This window comes from Gracilinanus agilis, chromosome 1, assembly GCF_016433145.1.
Source record: "Gracilinanus agilis isolate LMUSP501 chromosome 1, AgileGrace, whole genome shotgun sequence".
Taxonomy (NCBI): domain Eukaryota; kingdom Metazoa; phylum Chordata; class Mammalia; order Didelphimorphia; family Didelphidae; genus Gracilinanus; species Gracilinanus agilis.
This window is the reverse complement of record NC_058130.1, coordinates 557,725,000-557,748,472: the sequence shown is the minus strand read 5'-3', so window position 1 is coordinate 557,748,472 and position 23,473 is coordinate 557,725,000. Positions and strand designations below refer to the sequence as shown.

General features: G+C 36.0%; 1 protein-coding gene across 2 annotated transcripts in view; it reads left to right on the top strand.

The window, feature by feature from the left end:
• PIEZO2 (piezo type mechanosensitive ion channel component 2) overlaps nt 1-23,473 on the top strand; it is a 564,998-nt gene that overhangs the window by 811 nt on the left and 540,714 nt on the right. The window lies entirely within an intron of this gene.

Here is a 23,473-nt window from a genome sequence, read left to right as displayed (position 1 = left end):
AAAGTGGTATGTGTATATGCTGAATTTGTGTATGAAGGAGATGATACCCTCTAAATGCTGCATTTTCTCTAAGAGAAGCTTTGTAAACACAGCAGCACCAAATTATTAATTATTTCATTATTGATAGCAAAACCTCATAAAGGAAATTATGCTTTAAAAAATGAGAAGACCCTCCTGTTCTGGGTAGATTTTCTGAGACTTTTTCTGTGATGCTTTAATGGTGTTGTATGGCATTCTCCCCCTTCCAGTCACCTAATCCTTGGTAGAGATGTGCTTTCTTCTCCAAACTAAAATTCCAATATAGAAAGCCTTTAATAGATTATTGTATATGAAATAATAAATATTTTCTAATGGGAAGACAATAGACTTCCTGCTTAAGTATGTCATAGACAAGTGAATCAAGATCACTTTAGTCCTTTTCAAGTTTTGTTTGTATTTGTTTCAAGAACTTAGGTAAGTAGTGGAATAAAATTTCTAGGTACTTAAAGGCCTATGATTGTTAGTAGTGGAGTTTGTCCTGTTACTTTAAGAATTTGGGGTTTATCTCACTCCTTTGAGAATTACAAACTTTAATTGCTAGGAGGTTTGGGGAACCTTAAGCATTTTCTGACAGCCTGAGAAAAGCTCCTAGAAAGCAGGATCCCAGGAACCTACTGGAATTCTTCAGAAGTCTCCAGCTCCTACTTTGATCTAGGAGGATTGATTTTCAGGTGCTGGTCTGTATTTTTAGATTTCATATCAGTCTTACAACAAATGAGGCCTTGCTTAGATCTCTTTTCTTCTGAACAGTTTTACTAATTACTTTGAGATGATGATGAGTGTGATGTGGACCTTGACAAAAAACTGTTGTTTTTTTTTTAATCTTTTTTTTCCTCTCTAGAATATGTGGGGGTGGTGGAGAGAGAAAGGACAGTGATTTCTTTCAGAATCCATAGAATTAAAACCTTGCTTTCTTACTTGGTTCTGTTTTGTTGCACACACACATACACACCTCATACAACTGGCCCATATCACTTCACACCCCCCCCAACTGTTAGGGCGATTTGTGACTTAGGTTTGTGTGTGTGTGTGTGTGTGTGTGTGTGTGTGTGTGTGTATGTATGTATGTATGTATAAAGGGAAGAGGATGAAGAAAGAAATGTCTTAGGGGAAGCTTCACCTTAATTTCCTTCATATTTTCCCCTCATTTCAGTCTCTTTTCTCTCTCTCTCTCTCTCTCTTTTCTTTCACTGTTGGAACAAGTATGTTTTATACTATGGGAAAGAGGAGGCAGTGTTTTCTCTGGGCACCTTGCAACAAGGTGGACTTAGTCATTTGAGATATAGCCTCAGAAGAAATTAGAGGCAGGAAAAACTCTTTCCTACTGAATCTGTCAGTGTTCCTCTTCTCTCAAAGGTTTTGCCTTTTCGGGTAAAGGTGCATGAATAGTTAAGGGTCTTTAACGTATACTTTCTTTTTTGGAGGCCCTAAATGATCCAAAATATGTCTATAACAGAGTATTAATCATCCCTCTCTTTAGTTGGCATTCCCATTAGAAACAGCTAAAGAAAGTACATGAAATAATAAGGAAAGAGATTCTGGGATAATAGCCCCTGGTATGCTTAAATACCACTGGGGAAGGAGCCTGCTTGGGAGAAATGCTCTCAGCCTTCTCCTTTCTTTCCCCTTCTCCCCACATTCATGTAAATATATCCTGTGGATATTTCTCTGGACATAAGAAGAGATACTAAGTGAATCTACACTTGGTAGTGCTCCTCTGAGTGCTTTCCCTCTGGAAAGTACCTTTGGATTTGCAGGCATGGTAAGGTGGGGCTTCTGACTAGCTGATGCTCCACAGCTGGCTGCCTCGATTTGCTTCTGTCTGTGGGCTGCTAAGGGAAGTATTAGTACGATGTAGGAAGGGGTTCGGGGACAGTTCCGGGTGCCCGACTTTTCAGCTGAGAAAAAAGCGTGGAAAGCTGGCGTTGGTTATTAGTAGTTTCCAAAGACCTGCCCACTCCCCTATTCCTAGATTCCCTTATGGATTTCCCAATTTATGCATTGCCCAACACTCAGGCACAGGCGGTTTCTCCGCCTGTCCTTTCTCTAAACTCCTCTTCCCAATCCTCCACTGAAATGGTCAACTACAGCCAGAACAGGGCAAAAAGCCTCCCTCAGTCCTTCCTTTATCTTGGTGTGCCAGGGGCGGGGCGGGGCGGGGCTGAAGGCGCCTCCCCGCCTTCACTTCCCCCTCCCTCCCTGGTCCATTCCCCCCCCCCCACACACACACACACCACCACTCTCAGCTGAGTCACTAGGAGGCACTCCTACAACTTTTTCTTTGGGAGTGGGCAAGATAGTTGGACACTGGAAGATCCTGCAAGAGTGGCGCTGAGGAAGGGAGTCTGGACCTAGCCTGAACCTTCTAGCTGTGATTCTAAAGGGGCTGGTAAATCTGTCTGCAACTGCTCTCCGGGACCCTTTGATCAGCATTTGAGAGTGATGAAGTGATGGACTCCAAAATTAAACATTCATGCTAATCATTGTGTTCATAGGTGGTTGTTATGGGGTGGGGGGGAGGGGTAATGTGCCTCCTTATTTTAAGGACTTAACTTGTTCAGGAAGTGCAAAAACAGATTTTCAAGGTTACTGGAGAGATTTTAGTTCCACCTACTCCCGAAATGCCACTAAATCAAACATTCAGGTTTCCCCTAATATCCTAGGCAGAGATGTTGCAATGATCTGCTTGCTATTAGAATCGATTTTACATTTTAGCGGCTATTTTTACATCTGGGCAAAATAGTCTGCAAAGCCAAATATTTTCAGAACCATTCCAATCTCTCCTTTAAATCAACATCTTTTTTGGAGAGTGTTGAAAATTCGTTCAGAAACAGGGTTTAATTCCACCACCACTCCATACCAAAAAAAACAAACAAACAAACAAACAAACAAAAAACCACCTACTATGTTCAGGGTGCTTAAGAACCGCTGTGCCCCCTTTTTTCCCCAGACAAGACTCTCATACAAGTTGTTGTGAAACCAATTGCTTATTTACACCATATGCCAGTCTTACTATATACATATTTGCTTCATCCAGACCTGTGATTTTTTTGGTTAGGGAAACTTCAAGGAAGGAGGCTTTCTCTATCAATGCAGATCTGAAAATATCCTTCAATTTATCGTCTTTAGAGTGACCAAAGTTATCTAAGGAGATTCAGTGACTCTGCCTCAACTGACATGGCCCTTTATGTTTTGGAGGAGGAATTGGAACATAGGACTTTCTAACACTGAGCACAGGCTCTCTAAGTGATCACACTTCTTTTCTCTCTCCAAGGCACAATTGCGATGTGATCCACCTGTTTTGAATTTAGCATGTAGAGAGCATATTACTTTTCCATTATAAATAATGTGTTGTGAGTGTTTTATTAGAGAATCTTAGAAAATTCACCTAAAAATTCGCTCAACGGATAATCATATTATCTTCGAATCAGAGGATACCTTAAATATAATCTCTTCTAATAATTACAATTTAGAGGTAAAGAAATTGAAACATCAAGAAGAGAAATGATTTGCCCCAGGACAGGCAGCTGTTTAGTTAATAGCAAAACCAAGGCTAGATTAAGGCTCAGGCTTTTCAACTTTTGTGTTTCTTTCAAAAAAAAATGTTGATGTAATCTGTGGAGGTATAATTTGTTGTTCAGTTTTCTGTCTTTTTTGACCCCATTTAGGATTTATGCCAACAGGAAAAAGCTTCAGTCTTGATACATAGATTTCTTAAAGAGTTCTAGCTCTCTCTCTTCCAATTTAAGTTTATAACATATATCTGTCCTATACAATTGCTTGCTATCCTTCATTAAAAAGATGATGCTACAGAGCCATGTCAGGCTTGCTCAAAGTGGGGTGTGTATGTGTGTGTGTGTGTGTGTGTGTGTGTGTGTGTGTGCGTGCAAGGGATTTGTGCTTATCTACCTGCATTCATTTGATCCATCATCTTCAGAAGCTGATAATGGTGTAGGCATTACAGTGCTAGGACTGGAGACAAGAATGCCTTGAGTTAAAATCCAGCCACAGATGATTACTAGCTATGTGACTGACCCTGGGCAAGTCATATAACCTCTATTTGCCTCAGTTTCCTTTGCTTTCAAAGGAGATAATAATAGTATCTACCTCCCAAGTTTTGTAGTGAGGATCAAATGAAATAGCATTTGTACAGTGCCTGCCACATAGTAGGCACTATTAAAAAGCTTATTCCTTTCCCTCCATCCCCTCTTATGTAGACTGATTCGCACTTATCTATATATACCGTCTGACCTGAACTGTCTGTCAACAGTACTCTCTTGCCCAGTCACCTTTATGACTAAGGACAGTAAGGGAATAGTTCACCTGAGGCCATAGAGGACTGCCCTAAAGGGAACAGAGCCAATAAAGTGAAATCATTGGTGGTGTGCTCTAACCAACACAAATGACATAACGAAAGAACTGTAAGAACAATTGAGAAAAATAAACAAGAAGGCAACAACAAATTGCCTATATATAAATAGCCTTATAAGAGAAGTAATTTTCTGTCACTTCCTTCAGTTTTATTTATATTTATATCTAGGAGCTTGTTTAGAACAGAAGAGTCTACTGTTTTCTCATACAGTACTTTATGAAAGTCTATTTTATACAGACTTTAAGTCATCGGGGAAAAAAGGCTTGTATCAAATGTGTTTTCCCCTTATATGCCTGTTTAGTTTTCATTGTTAAGAATTTTATATGCAAATTTATATACTTGAAACATTTACATTAACTTTCTCATTCCTCTCCTCCCCTTCTTCTTCATTATTCATTCATTATAATAAGGGAGACTTGTGATTTCATCAGTATATTGAATTTCTAAAATGGAAATCCTCTTGAGAAATACTGATTTGTATCTCCTCTGTACCTCAGAAAATTAGAAGCTATTAAGGGACAATGAGAGATTACATGACTATTAGCCCATATTCACACAGGTAATATGTGTCAAAGATAGAACTTGAATGCTTTCTTCCAAAATCTCAAGTTGGTTCCCCATCTAAACCATTATACTACATTGTCTCTCACTCAGATATATATACATATATATAATTGTTTTCTGTTTCCAAACTTTTAGATCTGTAAGATTTCTACTTTCCATGACACTTTTTTCTTTATTTGATTTTTTTACCTCTTTTTCCAGTAGGTCAGTTTTGTTTTTGGAACTCTTTTCTTCATCGGATTTTTGTGCCTCTTTTTTCCAGTTGTCCAATTTTGCTTTTTAAACTGTTATTTTCTTTTTGTATTAATTTATTTCTTTTCCTCATTTTTATTCAACCTGTCTTATTTGCTTTTTGAATTTCTTTTTCAGTTTGTCCAGAACTGGAGACCAATTCTCATTTTTCTTTTAAGTATTGAATGTTGTTGCTAGGATCTCACCATCCTTTCTTCTTCTGTGCTTTTACTCTTTGTCCCCACAGAAATTCTGGAGGGTTAAGGATTTCTTTTGCTGTTTGCTCATTTTCCCAGCCTTTTTTTTGCCTGTGGTCTGATTGCTGATTTTGCCTCCTCTTCTAATGGCTTGCAGGAATCAACACTGTGAGCTATTTTACCCTGGGGCAGATTTGAAAGGGCCCAGTGCTATGGGCTTCTGGGCCTCACTGTGGGCTGGTGCCAGGGTATGGGGCTTCAAGAGGTGGGTCTGAGGTGCTCTTTTGTAAGTGTAACCTCTGTTCCCGGGATTACTAAATTAGCCTATGCCCAGCTATGTAACATGGCACAGTAGGTGGGGGGATGGTCAACCACAACTCCTCTATGTGCAATTTGGCTTCCAGTTCCCCTTTGACTTATGAAAGTTGTCTCTCTCTCCTTACCTTTCAAGTTGTATTCATCAGGAGACTGACCCCCTCTCTCACCTCCCCCCCATGCCCCGACTCATTGTTGTTTCTTTTTTATTTGGTTTTTGATTCCTATCATTAGTGTGGAAGGATTGTCATAGTGGTTTTAGCTTTTGTTGCTACTAAGTCACCATCTTGGCTTTGCCCCAAGGAAAAAACTTTAAAAGCTTCACTTTAATCATGTGGGTTTTATTTCCAGGCAATCTGTTAAAATAAGCAAATAAACCAGAACAGATTTTTTTTCTTGCTGTGGTGGGAATGGAGAGTGGAAATTGAAGGGGATACTTTTTATTACCAGTTTGCTAACTTCTATCTCTGCTCTTTTATCTCTTTATTTAATTGTGCATAGAAAGGCACTGACTTTTTTTTTATGATTCTGAAATGCCATATACATAAGATTTATTTGATGTACTTTTGTTCTAGTCTAGGGATTAGCAACTTTCCCATTTCCATTTGATTTGATTTTCTTCTGTAACTTTAGCTGTGAATCTGTCCTGAACCTTCTCTTTTCCTTTTATATTATTTCACTTGATAATTTCACCTGCTTTCATGGATTCAATTATCATCTCTAAGCTAATGATTCTGAGCTCTGCTTATCTAGCACTAACTTCTCTACTGACTTCTAGTCCTTTGTCTCCAAACTTCCTATTTGACATTTTGAACTGGATGTCTTTTAGTCATCTTAAAGTTAACATATTCAAAACAGAATGCATTCTCCTGCTCCCTAGACCTTTTCTTGTCTCCTATTCTCCTTATTCCTGTAGAGGGTAACATCCTCCTCCCAGTCAACCAAGCTCACAATCTAGGTGTCATCCTCAGCTCCTAACTTTCTCCAAATCCTCAGGTATACCCTGTTGCCAAGACCTGTCACTTTCATCTTTGTAACATCTCTTAAAAATAATTCCTTTTTCTGATAGTAACACATATTATGTTTGTAATAACAGAAATATTAGGGAAGCTGATAGTATGGCCAGGGCCAGATGTCTCCAAGACATTACACACCATGCCCTCAGCTCCTCATCCCTGGATAATTTCAGTACCCTGTTGATTGGTCAGTTTGCCACAAGCCTCGCTCCACTCCATTCCTCCTCCTCTCAGCTTCCACTAATTTTCTTAAAGCTCCAGTGGATCAGATCACTTACTTAGTAATCTGTAGTGACGCCCTCTGTCCTCCAGATTCAAATAGAAAATATTCTGTCTGCTGTTAAAAGCCCTTCATAACTAATTGGGGATTGTACTTCCGAATCTTCTTACCTCTTAACACCATCGCTGCCATTTACCTATCACTCTAGTGACATGATTTTGGTGTTCTTCAAACAAGAACTTCCAAATCTTACTCCACAGATTTTCACTCTCTGTCTCCTATGCCTCTTCCCTCTTTAGTTCTACCCCTCCTGCCTTCCTTTGCTTCCCCTCAAGTCCCAGCTGAAATCCCACTTTTAGCAGGAAGTCTCTTGGAATTTAAGTGCCTTCTCTCTGCTGTTTCCTATTTATCCTCTTCATGTAGATTGTTTATATGTGTTTACATACTGCCTCCTCCATTAGATTGTGAAACCCTTGAGAGCCAGGACTATCTTTTATCTTTTTTTTATCCCCATTGCTTAGCATAGTACCTGGCACAGAGTAGGTAATTAATACTTATTGACTTAACTTCTGAAAACAACTGTAATTAAGTTTTAAGTAATAATAGCAAGAATATATTGTAGACAACAGAAGTTTTTAATCATTTTTCATGAAGCTCTGAATTTCTTTCTAATATAATGAAAATAAGAGTTAAAGCATGAAAGGAGAGTTTTTTGAAGACTTTTAATGAAGCTCAGAGATGTGTTATAATACTGTATTTATGTAAAATGCTCAGATCTGGCTATCACTTCCCTATATAATTTTTTTGCTCTTTGAAGTAGGTACTATTTGCTTTTGTATTTGTACTCCAAAGCTTAGTACTGGAATTGAAAAAAGTAAGTACTTAATTTTTTCATTCATTCATTCATATTCATTCATTAATATAAATGAAATTATAAGCTAATTAATTCAATTAGACAGGTAGATTAAAATATCATTATTAAAAATAATTGAAATTTTGTGGAAAAAACTATTGTCAGCAATTATTAGATATTTTACTTTGTCTTCTAGATATAGGGTGATAAGAGCCAGGGAAGAGAGGTGGATAGAGGTCACGTATCAAACCTCTGTTGAGTTGTATCTTGTTGAGGGATACATAGGTAAAGGGAACTTCTCTTGCTGTACCTAAAATAAAAGCCAGAGAGCTTTTATTCAGCCCAGAAAGTTTATTTTTGTTTATGAAATAAAATGAATTAAAAAATACTTTGATGTCTTTGTGATTCAATGGTCACTGTTAAGATGTTGTTCGCATAAAAATCTTGGCAGGAAATTTTATTAACCACTTCTTAGTAAGGAGCAATGTTCTGCCTTGTTCAGCTGAAAATGAGGACTTCTGGCTCAAAAGGAAGGTGAAATTCCAAATTTCTGTTGTTATTGGCATTTGCAGCAACTGTTTTTTGTTAAAAGCTCTTCATAATCTAGCCTCTACCCCACTTTCCAATATTCTTACACTTACACCTTCACCCCCATATACTCTTCACATTAGTTACACAGAATTCTTTGCTGTTCCTCAAAACATTCTAACTCAAGATTACAAACAAAATTCTGAAAAGGAGTAAACTACTCAGAATTTTTCTGTTTCATATCATATCCTATTATCTTTCAAGTTCTAAATAAGCATTTTACAAAAGAGAATTAATTTGGCACTTTAGCCATGGTTGTTAGCTGACAGCTTTTCAGATTTCCATATGCCCTACAGCAAGATACATGGGTGATGATCCTTAAAAATTAAAAAAAGGAAAACTCCATACTTTAAAATAAAAATCCCAAAGTTTTCTTGATTTCTTCTATTACCTAGGCTGGACTAGTATGAGTGAGTGTTAAATATAGGTCTATGTCTAGTGCAATAAGAAATGTGACATGGGTAAACTCACTTTTATCTGGAAAAGTGTGGTGATGATGGGCAAGGAAAATATCAGGGATGGGAAACCACCATAGTTGGGATAAATCTGGAAATGTAGGATGGAAATAAATTATTGTAAGCTTTAGCAATAGTAATAATCATAGTGACATCTTTTTAGAGTAGAAAGGACAATAATTTTTCCAGATAATGCTTTGTAGAGCTTTCAGACTTTTTCAGAAACCATAATCCACACACTTCTGTCCAGCTTTTTGTGCCCCATAAGACTTAACTTTCTATTCCTTTACCCTCTCTAATTCTTACAATAGACCCAATTTCCTCCCGCAGTTTTAGCCCTGATTGTATTTCCTAATATTTTCTTAGTTTAATATGACTGTGGACAGCAAATGAACATCAGGTTGTGAAATCAATAAATTAATCAGCATTTATTAAGTACCAATTATGGGTCAAGAAGTGTACTAAGTACTGAGAATATAAAAAAGAGGCAGTTGACTATCCCTACTTTCAAAGAGAAGTGTGAGGCACAATCTAATGGGAGACAATAAGGAAACAGATACATACAAATCAATGTTTATGCCTGTTAAATAGGAAATAATTTACAGAGGGAAGGTACTGGAACTAAGAGGAGTTGGGTAAGACTTCCTGAGGAAGGTAAGATTTTAATTGGGGCTTAATGGAAGCTATGAAGGTCAGTAGTTGGAAAGAAAGAGGAAGAGCATTCTAGGTGTGAGTGAAAAACAGAGAAAAGGGCTTGATGCTAGGCATTTGAAAAGGCAAAGAGTTAAGACAATCCATGATTCTTTGTCCTCATTAAGTGAAAGTCTAGTAGGAGAATCAAAGGAGTAGGGGAACCACATGTCCATAAGCAGTATTATAAAATGAAGGCATTAGAAAGGTGCATAATTGAGAATTTTCTAAGATCACTGCCAACTTGAGGAATCACAGAAGGCTTCATGAAGGAGTAATGATTTAAATTGGGTTTGGAGGAGAAATTCTGTAAATCAAGATGGAGTGTCTTGTTCAAGGAGAAGTAAGGAGAGCAGTAAAATTGGATGGAGGAATATTATTCTTACTCTGGTATTAATGTATTAATTTTAAATATTCTACTTTCCTTATAGCATAGGGTTGTTATGCAGAAATAGATATGTAAAATGTTATTGGGCAAGCTATTTATTATTCTTATTTAACTAAGTAGACATTAGAAACATCCTTTTTATTGATTAATTTTCTTCTCCTAAAAACCTCAAAACCCTACAAAGAAGGGTTACCTGGAGCCATTATTTTTTTGTATTTTTCTGCATGTATATATTCCTAAAGACATAATAATTTCTGTTGCATCTTATGAATATTTTTCTAAAGGTCACCAATATTTGTAGCTCTCCTTGACTCTTTCTGCATTTCTCTGAGTCTTTCAGGAATGTCATAAGTATGAAATTTGATTGAATCCTTAAATGATGAAAAAAAAAAAGGTTGTTTGTCCACTTGCCTTTCTCAATCTTTTTAGGCGGCATTTCCCTCCCTCCCTATCCCTTCCCTTAGTTTTAGCTCCCATTCACCATTTTTAAAGTCAAAATAATTACCCTTATGGCCTGGAGTTACAATCTAGGATTATTCCTTTTCCTCTTAGTTCTTTCCAAAATGGGAAAGAAAAAAAATCTTCTTTTTGACTTTACTCCCTACTTAGATCTCTCCAAAACAGTCCAAATCAATCAATCAGTAAGCATGTGCCAAGAACCATACTAGGGCAGGAAAACACAAAACCAAAAAAGAAACCATTTTGCATTCATAATCCCAAGGTATATGTTAAGAGATACTATTATCCTAATATATTATCTCTTTCTCTAGTGAAAAATGCTTTTAAATAATAAATAATGACTGAAATTATAATCTAGATCTCCTTTTTGATATAAATAGCAATTCCATGTTAATGATATTCTGTCCAATATTAAATATTAAGTTATATATGTATTAAAATACTTATTATTTGTATATAATTTCATACAGGAAAAAGGCAATCTCCTTGTTTTGCTCCAAAATTTCTTCTATAGTACTCTATCCCAACCTTCTTCTGCTCATCAGGAACAAAAGTTAAAAGTTTTAGTAATGTTTTTAAATTCCAGAAGGTTTTCTTTGTTTTCTAGTTATTTTGGAAAACTTTGTTTTAACTGCAAAGAATGACTATAATGATTTATATTTCAGTAGTAGTAACTTATTGGGCCAACTGAGGAAATATTTTATGTTCTGTTCAATTCAACAAGCATTTATTTGTGAAGTATTGTATATAGAACATGGTTCCAGGGACTTGAAAAGGTATAGTTAAGATAAGCCATCATCCTTTGTTCTCATTAAGGTTAAAACTCTTGTAGGAGAATTGAAGGAGCAAGAGAATCACATAATGAAAATAAGCAGTATTATAAAATAAATTATTTTGAAAAGGGTGCAAAAGAAAATTATCAGCCATTGACAACTTGAGGTATCAGGGAAGGTTTCATGAAGGAGTTAGGATTTAAATTGGGTTTTAAGGGATGGAGAGAAATTCAGTAAATGAAGATGGAGAGGAAAAATAGTCCAGGCACCAGGAACAATGATCACAAAGACAGTGAGATGAAAACATTTAAGGCTTGTACTCTTGACAGAGCAGTGCAACTTCTTGACTTACATAATAGATTGAGAAGAGTAACATGAGATAAATCCAGGAAGTTAATGTGGTATCAAGTTTGTGGAAAGCCCTGAGTATCAGACAAAGGATTATGAATTTTACTCAAGTACAAGAGAGCCACTGAAGTTTTTTGAGCAGAGGAGTGACATGACTTGGTTAATTCATCAGAAAGAATAATGTTGCAGTGATATGAAGAATTAATTAGAGATAAAGATTAGCATTTTGAAGACCTATTAGAAAGTTATTAGTACTAGAGACAGAAATAATGAGGATTTATATGGAGGAAGTGAAAGTGGCAACAGAGAATTGGAGAAATAAGTGAGAAAGATTTCAGAATTATAATTGACAACTTTTTACACTACACTCACATTTCTGAATTTTACACCTTGTGGCATTCCTCAAAACACAGTATACCTATTGATGGTCCCACCTATCCTACCAGTATGAAATATTCTAACTTCATATTCACACAATATTAATCATCTTCCCTGAGCCTCAATTCTCTTGCTTATAAATACTGAAGGGTTTATACTACCTACAGATTTCTGATTTTATTTCATTCTATACAAATTTTGGAATATCTAACATATGCTACTTGGAGACTGGCATGTCTTGTCAGACCTGCCTCTGACAAATATCTGTCTGTACAAATATTGGAGCCAGGGGAGTGTAAAAATCAGAAATATGAGTGTAGTATAAAGAGCACTAGAGAAGGATTGGAAGACTGGGGTCCAAATCCTGATTTGCCACAAATTATCCATGTGATACTGGATGAGTCATTCCCATTTGAGTCCTTCCTCACTTTCTTGTTCCCAAACATTCTTTTTAGCTCTTGCTTTCTACTAATCTTTTATGTAGCTTATCAGATATTTTAGCTTATATTTACTTATTTAACTTAGTTGTCAGAGTCCAACAATCTCCAATATTAACATGCCTTAGGCAAGGGAGATGGATGAGTCAAAAGATACTCTGATTATCTCTGTAACACAGATTCAACACTGACAATCCATTTATTTTTCCTTATGTCATAGATCTTGGATAGTTTGCAAACATGGCCCCATGATACCCAACTTCTCAAGCATTTTGGTCTGGTTTCTCTTAAGTCTAGAGCATCTGCTAAGATTGGTTATCCTCTCCTCTTCTTTTCACCTCCACAAACTACATATATACCCTCCCCCAAATATCCTAACTATCATGTGTCTTATTTACAAAACACCCAAAGCTTGGGGAACATGTGACATTTAGGGAAAGAACCCCCAGTAATATCTCAATTCTGCAGATGTGCTGCCTTGCTAAATGAGGTCCTTTCTGTCTCTTCTCTGTCCCCTCTAATACCACAGTGTTTTCCCCACAGGAGCCTAGTCTCAAACATTAATTTTTCCCTCTTTCTAAAAGAATATGTTGGCTTCTAGCAACCACAGCCTAGGAGGGATCCTCATGGCTATCGTCCACAGTATGTATCTTCTGCATGCACAACTCTGCTCTATCATCAACTGCTCTGCCATCCTTGTGTGCTAATGCTAGCTGCAGATGTAGAGGGTAATTTGTAGTGATCTACATACTATCTTTAAATTTCATTCTAGCTAAATTTAATATAAAATATAACATGATTTGAATAATGTGGGAAGTAATCTATCTTATTCTACATGTAGTTTTAAGAAATAAAATCAAATCAGTGAAAGATTACCTTGTGGCAGCACTCTCAAAAGTACATGACTTTTTAACATGGTACCAGTTATTGTAGAAAAAGCACAATCTCATTTATTTTCTGTAATATGTAATATGGCTATGCATGGAAGACAGTTTTAATTAGAGACACAGAAAAAGTAAAAAAAGATTCTAAGGTTTAAAAATAATCATTTTAAGTTGATATTTTAATGGAATTTAATGAATGGTACTTTTCAAAGTCATCATCTTATAAGATTGCACATTATTTTGATGTACTTTTTTGGAATATAAATATCCATCCCATCATGTTAAACATTTGATGGTTTTCTCCATCATTTGGAATTTAGGGGAGAGAGTTTCAGATTTAGGCTTCATAGCCCAATAATCTTTTCCTCTATGTACCAAAATACAGCCAAACAAGACAAATTAAGATAGTAGTTATTTGCTTGCAGAAACAAATATGTTTGGTCATTCTATGGGTCAGAGAAATACCCAGACAAAACAGGATGTGTTCAATTATTAAACTGTCAAATCTGTTTATTAATAGAAAAATAGTCAAGAGGTAAGCTGAAACTCCTCTATTTCATATTTAAACTTCTCCTTGACCTGGCCCCTTTTTACTTTTCCAGTTCTCTTACCCTTTACCTCTTTTCAAACACTCTATGAAATAACTTCATTGAACTTACTTGCTCTTCCTCTGTCTCTCTCAAACATGATGCTCCATTTCCTTTTATTCATACCTTGGCAACATCCTCCATACTTGAAATGCTTTGCCACCTTCCCTCTATATCTTAGTCCCCTCTTGCTTCCCATAAGACGCTGTTCAAGTTCCACCTTTTGTAGAGCCTTCTTGATCTCTCTAACTCCTAGTGCTTTCCCCTTTCATATCACCTTCCATGTACCTCATATATACCTGAATGTGCTTGGTTATGTATGTGTCTCCCATTAGAATGCAAGCTACTTGCACAGTCAAGATTGTTTTTGCTTGTTTTATTTTCTGCCGTCCTTTATATTTCTGGAGCTTAGCACAGAATATGGCATTTTGCAAGGATTTCATAAATGCTTGTAGACTGGATCCTTAAAATGAATTTCTTCTCATATGCGAGAAGAAATCTCTTCGAAGAAATCTCTTCATATATTTCGTAAATAAAATATTTTGTGCATTTTGTTTTTTAAGAGGTTACAGTTGCAATCTGAGGTCAGTAAACTATTTGCAGCATTTCCCCATATGTTGATCTGTCTGTTATTTTAATCATTTTTATTGTTCTTCCCTGAACTCAACCATTTCCCGCCAGATCTTTCTATTAATGGGAACTCAACATATGCCCTGTAGTACAACAAATGCAGTAGTCATTCAAGACTGTTGACTTTTTATTCCATGATGCAGTGTCTCATTCTGTGATATCTTAAAATAGCATGGAGTTTCATTTACTGCTGTATTACAGAGGAAATTTGTGTCTAATCTGTCATTCACTCTTATCTCTTCATCTTTTTTTTTGGCTTTACTGCTTTCTAGGTTTCCTTTTTCTATTCTTTCTCAGAGATTGTATTTGATGGTATTTTTTCATATTTTATCTCAAACATGGGCATATTCTATAAAGTCTACCTCTTAGTTGTTTTACTATTAAAATTTAAGTATCATGTAATTAATTGTTGTATTGGTCTGATTCTGGGCTGAATTTTTTTCTTCTAAATTTGGCTTTTAAAAATAAAACCCAGGGGGCAGCTGGGTAGCTCAGAGGATTGAGAGCCAGGCCTAGAGACAGGAGGTCCTAGGTTCAAACCCGGCCTCAGCCACTTCCCAGCTGTGTGACCCTGGGCAAGTCACTTGACCCCCATTGTCTACCCTTGCTAATCTTCCACCTATAAGTCAATACACAGAAGTTAAGGGTTTAAAATAAAAAAAAAAAGAAAAGAAAAAAAATAAAACCCGAATGCAGTATTTAATTCCTAATATGAATATGTGTATTCCTTTCAAAGACTTGGTTTTAATGATGAAGTCCTCAAGAATAGCCTATTTGAACCCATATGGTGCTAAGATATTATTTCTACCAACAAAGACAAAACCAAGAAAACAGGGAAGACTTTGAAGGTTAGAGAAAAGATGAAGCTATTACTGATTTTGTGGTAGCCTTGTCATCACTCAGCCCTTTGATGTGTTCCATGCTTAAGACCTTGGGCAGCCTATACCCCAAGATTTTCTGTGGAATCATTTGGTATAGAGGAAAACTAATATACAAAGGAAAAGTCTCCTACATAGTCAGGCTCAACAGAATCTCGCACTTTGCCACAGAGATTTACCTGGCTTTCTAACTACTGTCTATCCTGTAAAAACTTTCAGATCTTCAGCCATAATATAGGGGCTATTTTGGAGACACGAACTTAGAGGCCCAAACCGTTCCTTTCTTTATTCTATTTTTTATAGGTGCCCTTCAAGTTCAAAGGAAACTGAAGGCTATTGGCAGCAGCTAGTGCCTTTATACTCCTATAGCAAGACTTCTAGCCTCCTGGGATATATTATAACAAAAGGGCAAATTGTATTAACCTATCTTCCAATTTTCACATTTTTCTCACCTCACTGTTTTCTTACTCCCATTTATTTTTAATAATTCTATGAATTGTATTCATTATTTTATCATAAATTTTCATAATTTCTAGTAGGTATTAATACTTGAATTCAGTACAGTTCCCATTTAGTAAGCACTTAATAGTGCTTCTACTTACTTCTTTAAGTGTTAACTATAGGAGAATGTAAGACTTTGCCCTCCTTCTGAAGCTTAATTTTGATGGAAAAGGAGATAATCCAGATGAGAAAGAATCACATTTAGACTTGAAGTCTGCTTAGTTTGAACTAAGACAAGATGCCCTTTCCAGGATCAGCCAAGCACCTGAAAGTTCCTCTTCATGCTTTTTCACTCTACCTTGGATACTTAACACCTTCCCAAATGCCTCAGTCACCCTTCCTTGTGATGGAAGGTTTGAAAGCTAGAGCCCGGAACTCTTCCTGAAACTTTCCATTATAGAGGGCAGGGAAGTGGAATTTCCACCTTACTCTCCACTTTCCATTTCTAGCTCTGTTTGATGTGATCTTGATGGCTATTATGAAACTCCTTCCCCACAGCAACCCCCACTTCCAACTTCTTTTATGTGTTGTTTTTCCCTATTATATCATAAACTCTTCGAGGGCAAGGGCTTGCCTTTTTCTTCTTTTTATCCCCAGTTCATAGCACAGTGCCTGGCATCCAGTAAGCTCTTAATAAACATTATTGAATTGAAATCAACTTCACATGAAGTCCATTCACACAAATACTAGTCCATTCATATAAAGTGTCTCTTTATATGAGAGTATCTTAATAGCCCCATTTTCCATTAGCTGCCCTTCTTTGTACTTATTTGTCTCAAATGCCTATAATTCTATTTTCTTCCTGAAAAGTTTTAATTTGTAGAAATGTCCCAATTTAATACAGATTGCAACAAAACTAAAGACTATATGTAGTAAAGTAGATTGAGTGCCATATGCATCGGCAAGAAAACCTAGGTTCCAGTTGCCCCTCTGATACATAAAACCTGTGTGACTATGGACAAGTCACTTAATGTGTCATTATTTCAGTCAACCCTCTAAAAGTTCAAGTTGCAGAATGTGTGGCAGCCTGCATAGGCAAAAGTATTTCCTCACCAGGAATTTTTCACACAAATGAAATCATAGGTATCAGAGTTGAGTAGTTTTTCCTTCTTTATCAATTATTAAGTCCTATAAGAAACCTTCTTTAATCCTTATGTTTTCTTCAATATTGCTTTTAAAAAGACTCTTTGTTTTCTTTAGCATTTCTGGCTAGCCATATCTCATTCTTAGTTCTAAAAACACTATTTTTATAGGCATGGGTCACACTTTTGTATTCATCCTCCATTCTTTATCCATTGACCTTTGTTGGCTATTGGCTGGCTTCTACCTGCCTTCAGATTCTCAGGATGACCATGAGGAGTTTTGATTTCTAATACTATCAGCTATGATCCCTTCCCCCAACTAGTATATTTCCCTCTTTATCAATCAATAATTCAGATATCTCCATTATCAATTAGCTAATTGATATCAACTAGTTTTAAAAATTGGATATTTACTGAGAAGGACAGAAGTACAAAAATATGCACTCAAACTGTGGCATACTTTCTTCTTTAAATATCTCTTCCAACCCTGGTGTTAGCAGATTCCAAGTATTTGCTATAAAATATTCTCCTCCTCTACATAGGGATAGTATTAGTCCCTGGGAGCCCTTTTCCTGTTTCATGAGGTCCCTGTTAAGTTTATTTCTGGGTGTGGCAAAACTGCTGTTCCCTTGCTCAGTTGTGCTAACTTCTTACTGGGCTGAGTCAAACAAGTCATTCTGAAGGACTTGATCCTTGCTGGATTCAGCTGCTGCCGCCATTTTGGAACCCTGCTTGTTAATGGGACCTCATGTCTTTGATGGATCTCCCATTCTCACTGGCCCTTGGTCACTCCCATTGGTGCCTGCCCATTCACTATGATAAAAAAAAAGAAATATGATAGTGAATAAACAGAGATTCCATGCCCTCAAGAGCACCCATTTCCCAGTTCAGGAGAGGTTCCCAACACTGGGCAGCACAGAGTAATACTTTCCTTGCTAGACACCAGGGAAGAGAGAGAGGATTCTTCTGTTTATTCTTTTGTATGTACATTATTCTGTCTCAGTTTCCAATTAAATGGAATTCTGTAACCATGAAGTTAAAAAGCCAAGTGTACTTTGACGTTGGGAGGGAAAGGGTCTTTCCATCGTTGATTTCCAGAAACAGGTTCTGCACATCAATGGACAGCAAGCAGAGGATGTTGTGCACTAGGAAATCAGATGGCATTTTCTAATGTCTCCATTACATGTGTAAAGGCATCAAACACAAATAAATAAGATCAGCAGTCTGCACATTTCTAAAAGCTATAATAGATGCATACTTTTAAACTCTAAGTAGGAAGATAAAAATTCCATTCAATATCATTGTTTGAAGTCTTTGCTTGTCAATCTTCCTAGAGACTGGAAATCACTTTTATTTTGGTTTCCACCAAAATAAAAGTTGCTGGAAGTCAATGAATGAGTGAATTGGAAATTGCTCCATTTCTGCAACACATCTCTTTTCATGGGAGAATCTGGTCTGTTCATGTGATGGTAGATGAAAAGTCAGCACTGGCAGAGGCATCTAAAGACTTCAGAAAAATTGGCTGTGCTCAAAAAACGAATATGAGAGGAGGCAGTTGTGAGTCCAAAGCACTCACAGTGCTCTGTTTGGGGGTTGGAGTCTCTGTATGACATAAAGCCACTTTATGCTGGTTTTTAAGTTTTTTGTTCTTTGTTTTTTCTTGATAAAAACAAGGCTTCATCGAACCAGAATGATTTGCCCTGAAGGATAACTTTATTTGGAATGGAGTGTGACTCAGTTTCCTTGGATATACTGAGAGAGCAATTTGGCAGTTAAATGAAATGTACTGTCTTCTAGAGCAAAGCATGAAGCATCAGCTAAGCAGAGTAAATTCCTTTTTGTATATGTGAAGGGAGCAAATTATTTCCTTCCCTTTGGTTTGATCTTAAAATACCTTGGGGCTTTGGTAGAACATAATCCCTGAAATGTTAAGTTCTTAAAGTTAGCACTGCTACCAACATTTCAAGGATTTACATAGTAACAGTATGACTCAGCTGGTCTGGACACTCATTACTTTACAATTTAATTCAATTCAACAACATTTTTTGAAATACTAACTATTTTTAAACACTAAGGATCTAAAAATTAAAAAAAAAAGAAACAACACTTGACTTTAAACAGTTTCTATTTTACTGAAGGGCTTCAAGACAAAGCTGAATGAAAAGGATTATATATAGGAGCTAAAAATCTTGCCTTGGTGAATTTGCTGTTTAAATCTTGTTTCATTTCCTGAAATCTAATGATGTCAAATGGTACTATAGTACCAATATGAGTAATTGACTTTTTGGAAAATGACCGCCTTTAAGGAGTAAGCTGACCTGGGGGAGTTAGAAGGCTTGGTAGATAAAGAGTCAGCCCTAGAAATGGGAGGTCCTGGGTTCAAATGGGACTTAAAACAGTTTCTAGCAGGGTGACCCTGGGAAAATCACATGACCCCAGTTGCCTTGCCCTTATAATTCTGCTTTGGAATCAATACTTAGTATTAGGTCCAAATCAGAAGATAAGGGTTGTTTTGATTTTTTTTTGTTTTTTTTTTGAGTAAGCTTATCCTTTTCCCACTTTTCAGACACAACAGTATATATGGTATGGTAATAATATCTTGTTCTTTCTGTTCTCTTTGGCAAATGTTTGGTGGCCTAAAGTAGCCCAAAGTATCTCTAACACTTTTCTAAAAAAAACTTAGAATGACACCTAGGAATGAGATGCCTATTATACAGAGATTGGATTTTCGAAAGTATATATTAAATTTAGCATAGTGGTTCCCACACTACTCTGTTTGCTTGTGTCTCTTTCCGAATTTCTTTATGCTCTCCTCTATGTACCATTTATAAAATTTTTTTAAAAATTTATTTATATATTTGTTACATTAAAATACCCAGGTAACTTCCCCTTCCCCTCTCCTCCCTCATTAGAGAAGGCATCATTTGACAAAAAAAAGACATGGATATATAAAACTATGTTGTTTATTTCTGTATATAAGTTTTTCTTTCCTTTGGAGGTGGGACATACACGAGTCATTCTTCAAACAAATATTTCTATTGCTTTATATAATGGTCTCGATTCTGCTCATTTCATTTCCATACTGAAAAAATGTTTTTACACTTTTTTCTTCTTCTCTTTCTGGCATCACTAACACTCCCCTATACTGTCCCCCATAACTGTCCCTCATAAAGAAAGTCCTTCCTTCTTACAAATGCATAGTCAAGTAAAGTAAACCAGGCATTGTTCATGTCTGAAAATACATCTTATTTTGTACTTCCAGTCCATCATCTTTCTTTCAGGAGGTGAGAAGAATGTTTCATCATCAACAGTCTCTAGCAGTCATTCTCTTATCATAATTCCTAAGAATTTCACATTTGTTTTCATTTTGAGATTATAGTCACTGTATACATTATTCTACTTGTTTTCCTCACTTGCTTCCATTTATAGTTTTATAATGAACTCTTGCTTATTGGTTAGAATGAGATCCAGAATAACGTTCCCATATTTACTTCTTTTTTCTTTCTGAAGGATGAAATGATCCTTAGTGCAAATGAAGAGATATTTCAGCATGTGAGCTTAAATAGATAAAGCTTCCTGCAGATATCTGGCTTATTTGAGTCTTTCAACACTACTATTTCTTGTTTTTATGAGAATGATTAAAGAAAATGATGCCATTTATTTCAACATGCTAATATCTCAGGACTTCAGGAAATTCAAGTATTATATCAACATATAAGGATGAATTTCCGAAGGCTTCTGGATGAAAAGGAAAATGGATGGTGTTTTTATGAACATTATGTTTCTCTTTTCCGGAAATGACTCAAAATCATTCCAGGATAACAAAGGGAAATATATTTTTTTCAAGTAAATTTGGGACGAAAGGTGTCATGGAGGTATAAAGAGCTAGACTCAGAAGCAGGAAATTCTTGGCCCCTACTTACTGGTTGTGTGATCACTGAAAAATTATTTTATATATCTGAGCTTCACTTTACTCATCTATAAAGAAGAGTAAACACTTGTATTTCTTATGGAGTAGTTGTAAGGTTTAAAAAGAGATAATATATGTCAAATTACACAAACCCTTTAAAATTGTATGCAAGTGTCAAGAATCATAATTTTGTCATGGATCACACAATCTTGGTATAACCATTTCATATTCAAACTAGTCATAGGTACTCAGGTCTTGATTTAATTACTGTCCCTAGCACATAATACCATACACTCTCCTAATCAACTCAAAGAGTTAGTGCTTTCTCTAATCTACCTGATTTATACCAACTCCTCTGGTCGAATTCACTGAGATATTGCTGACTATTTGAGAACATAAAACCATACAAAAATTAAAGGAAAAAAATCTATATGTTGAGGATTAAAAGTTGCTATTTGTGCATTTATTATCCAGCACTTAGCACAATGCCTGGCACTTAGTAAGAGCTTAATAACTTTTTTTGCCTATCTAGTACTTTAGAAAAGAATTATGTGGGTTCTCTGGTAGAGTAGAAAGAGTGCTGTCTGCAAAGAAATGAAATCTCATTTCTTGTTTTGACCATAGTGCTACTATAGCCTTGAATTTATGTTATCTTTTATTTTTACTGTTTTTTCATTTGCTATTTTTCTGTTTTCATATGAGCCAAATGAAACTGTTTATAGAAATGTTTTTAATCCCTTCTAGCCCTAAAATTCTGTGATCCTTTCTTTCTAACTTTTGTTTGCATTTTCCTATCACAAGAAATTGAGATAATTTATATTAATGGAAACTAGAATTCATGGAATGGACTATTACTAAAGAAGAAAGGGCAGCTAGATGGCATAGTGAATAAATTACTGGACCTGGAATTGGAAAGATTCATTCTTACAAGTTCAAATCCAACTTCAGACACTCACTGGCTAATGGGTGCCTGAGCAAGTCACTTAATTTTGTTTACCTCAGTTTCCTCATCTGTAAACTGAGCTGGGGAAGGAAATGGATTTCTACTCTCTAAAAGTATAGTTTCCCATCTCAGTTTTGTTATTCTATTCTCTACAAATGTTCTCTTTCCACTAGATTGTATAATAATGGTATGTACAATTGAAAGACTTTAAACCATACTTGGGCATTTCCCTGTTATGGGTTTGTAAAGTCTTTTACTGGCTAATCTTCTTCTTGGAAATGGGAGGCTTACTTTTTTTTCACACAGCAGATAACTTTGTGAACTCACATGATGAATGTGGTGGCCCTAAGGGTGAAAATAATTAAATTCATCTCATAATTTTGCTACTTTCTAATGGCAAACTTTTTATTTAAGTCGCTTCACCTTTCTGGCCTTAATTTCTCCATGAGTGGAATGAGGATATTGATGCTTGTACTCTCTAACTAAAGAATTGTTTATAAAGATCCTCTAAGGTAGTGTGTGAAAAATTCTTTATAATTGTCAATTCTGATGTAGATAAGTTAACACTCCTCTTTTTTTCTTTCCTTCTGTTGTTCAACTACTACTATGACAACAATAACAAAGATGATGATGATGATGAACAACACAATGGCAACTACTAAGTTGGGGGCAAAAATTACTAATAGTAAATGATACTAGTTGGGTAAAGTATTTTCCCTTCCTTTATGTGAAAGAGAATCCTTGCATTGACATATCAAACATTCGAATGACATGAATATTTTTTGACCTTAATCTAAAATATTTCTCTTAGTTAAATAGCCCTGTGTATAAAGCAAAACAGTGGCTCATCTGCTTCCTGGTCACAGAAAGGAGGTAGGCTATTAAATATTTTTCTCTCCCCTGGAAAAATCCACTAACTAGGTTTATGCTCAGCATAGGCAAACTGACACATTCATATAAAGATCTCCCACCCCTAAAAATGGAGAAAAACTATTACCAGGCAAGATAATAACATTTATTAGCATCCTTTTGATGTCATTTACCATTAATACAGATAACTAAACTGAGGCTTCTTTTTTCTGAGCTTTTCTTACTCTGAATTATATCAATAACACATAGTTTTAATTTGACATAGTTATTTCCAAGACAAACAGGAATTATAATTTTAAGAATTAACAATATTAAAGAAGTCAAATTGTGAAGGAAGGGAAGAGTTAAATACAATTTATATCCAGTGAGCTTACTGTATAGTTTGCTGGCTAGGCATAAAGAAGGGCCAGATACTTTGAGATCGAAATATATCATTTTAAAGATCAGAGGCAAATTTCTTGGTTAAAGTGTAACTCACTTAAAAAAAAACAATTAACATATGAAAACTTCTGAGATGAACAAATTAAGAGATGACTTTTCAAAAGGATTCAATGTTTTTATAGGATTCAGCAAAAAAGAAGACTTCTAAATGACAGACTTTGCTCTTTAAAAATTGGATTGGCATAGCATAGAAAATAAACTCTTCATACCTTAGTTTCTTAATTAGCTGGGGGATGGGGGAGAGAGAGAGACAGGGAGAAAGAAAGAGAGACTGAGAGAAAGAGGGGGGGATGGAGAGAGAAAGAGGGAGAGAGAGACTGAGAGAGGGAGAGAGAGAAAGGAAGAGAGAGTGAAAGAGAGACTGAGAAAGAGAGAGAGAGAAGAGAGAGAGAAGAGAGAGAGAGAGAGAAGAGAGAGAGAGAGA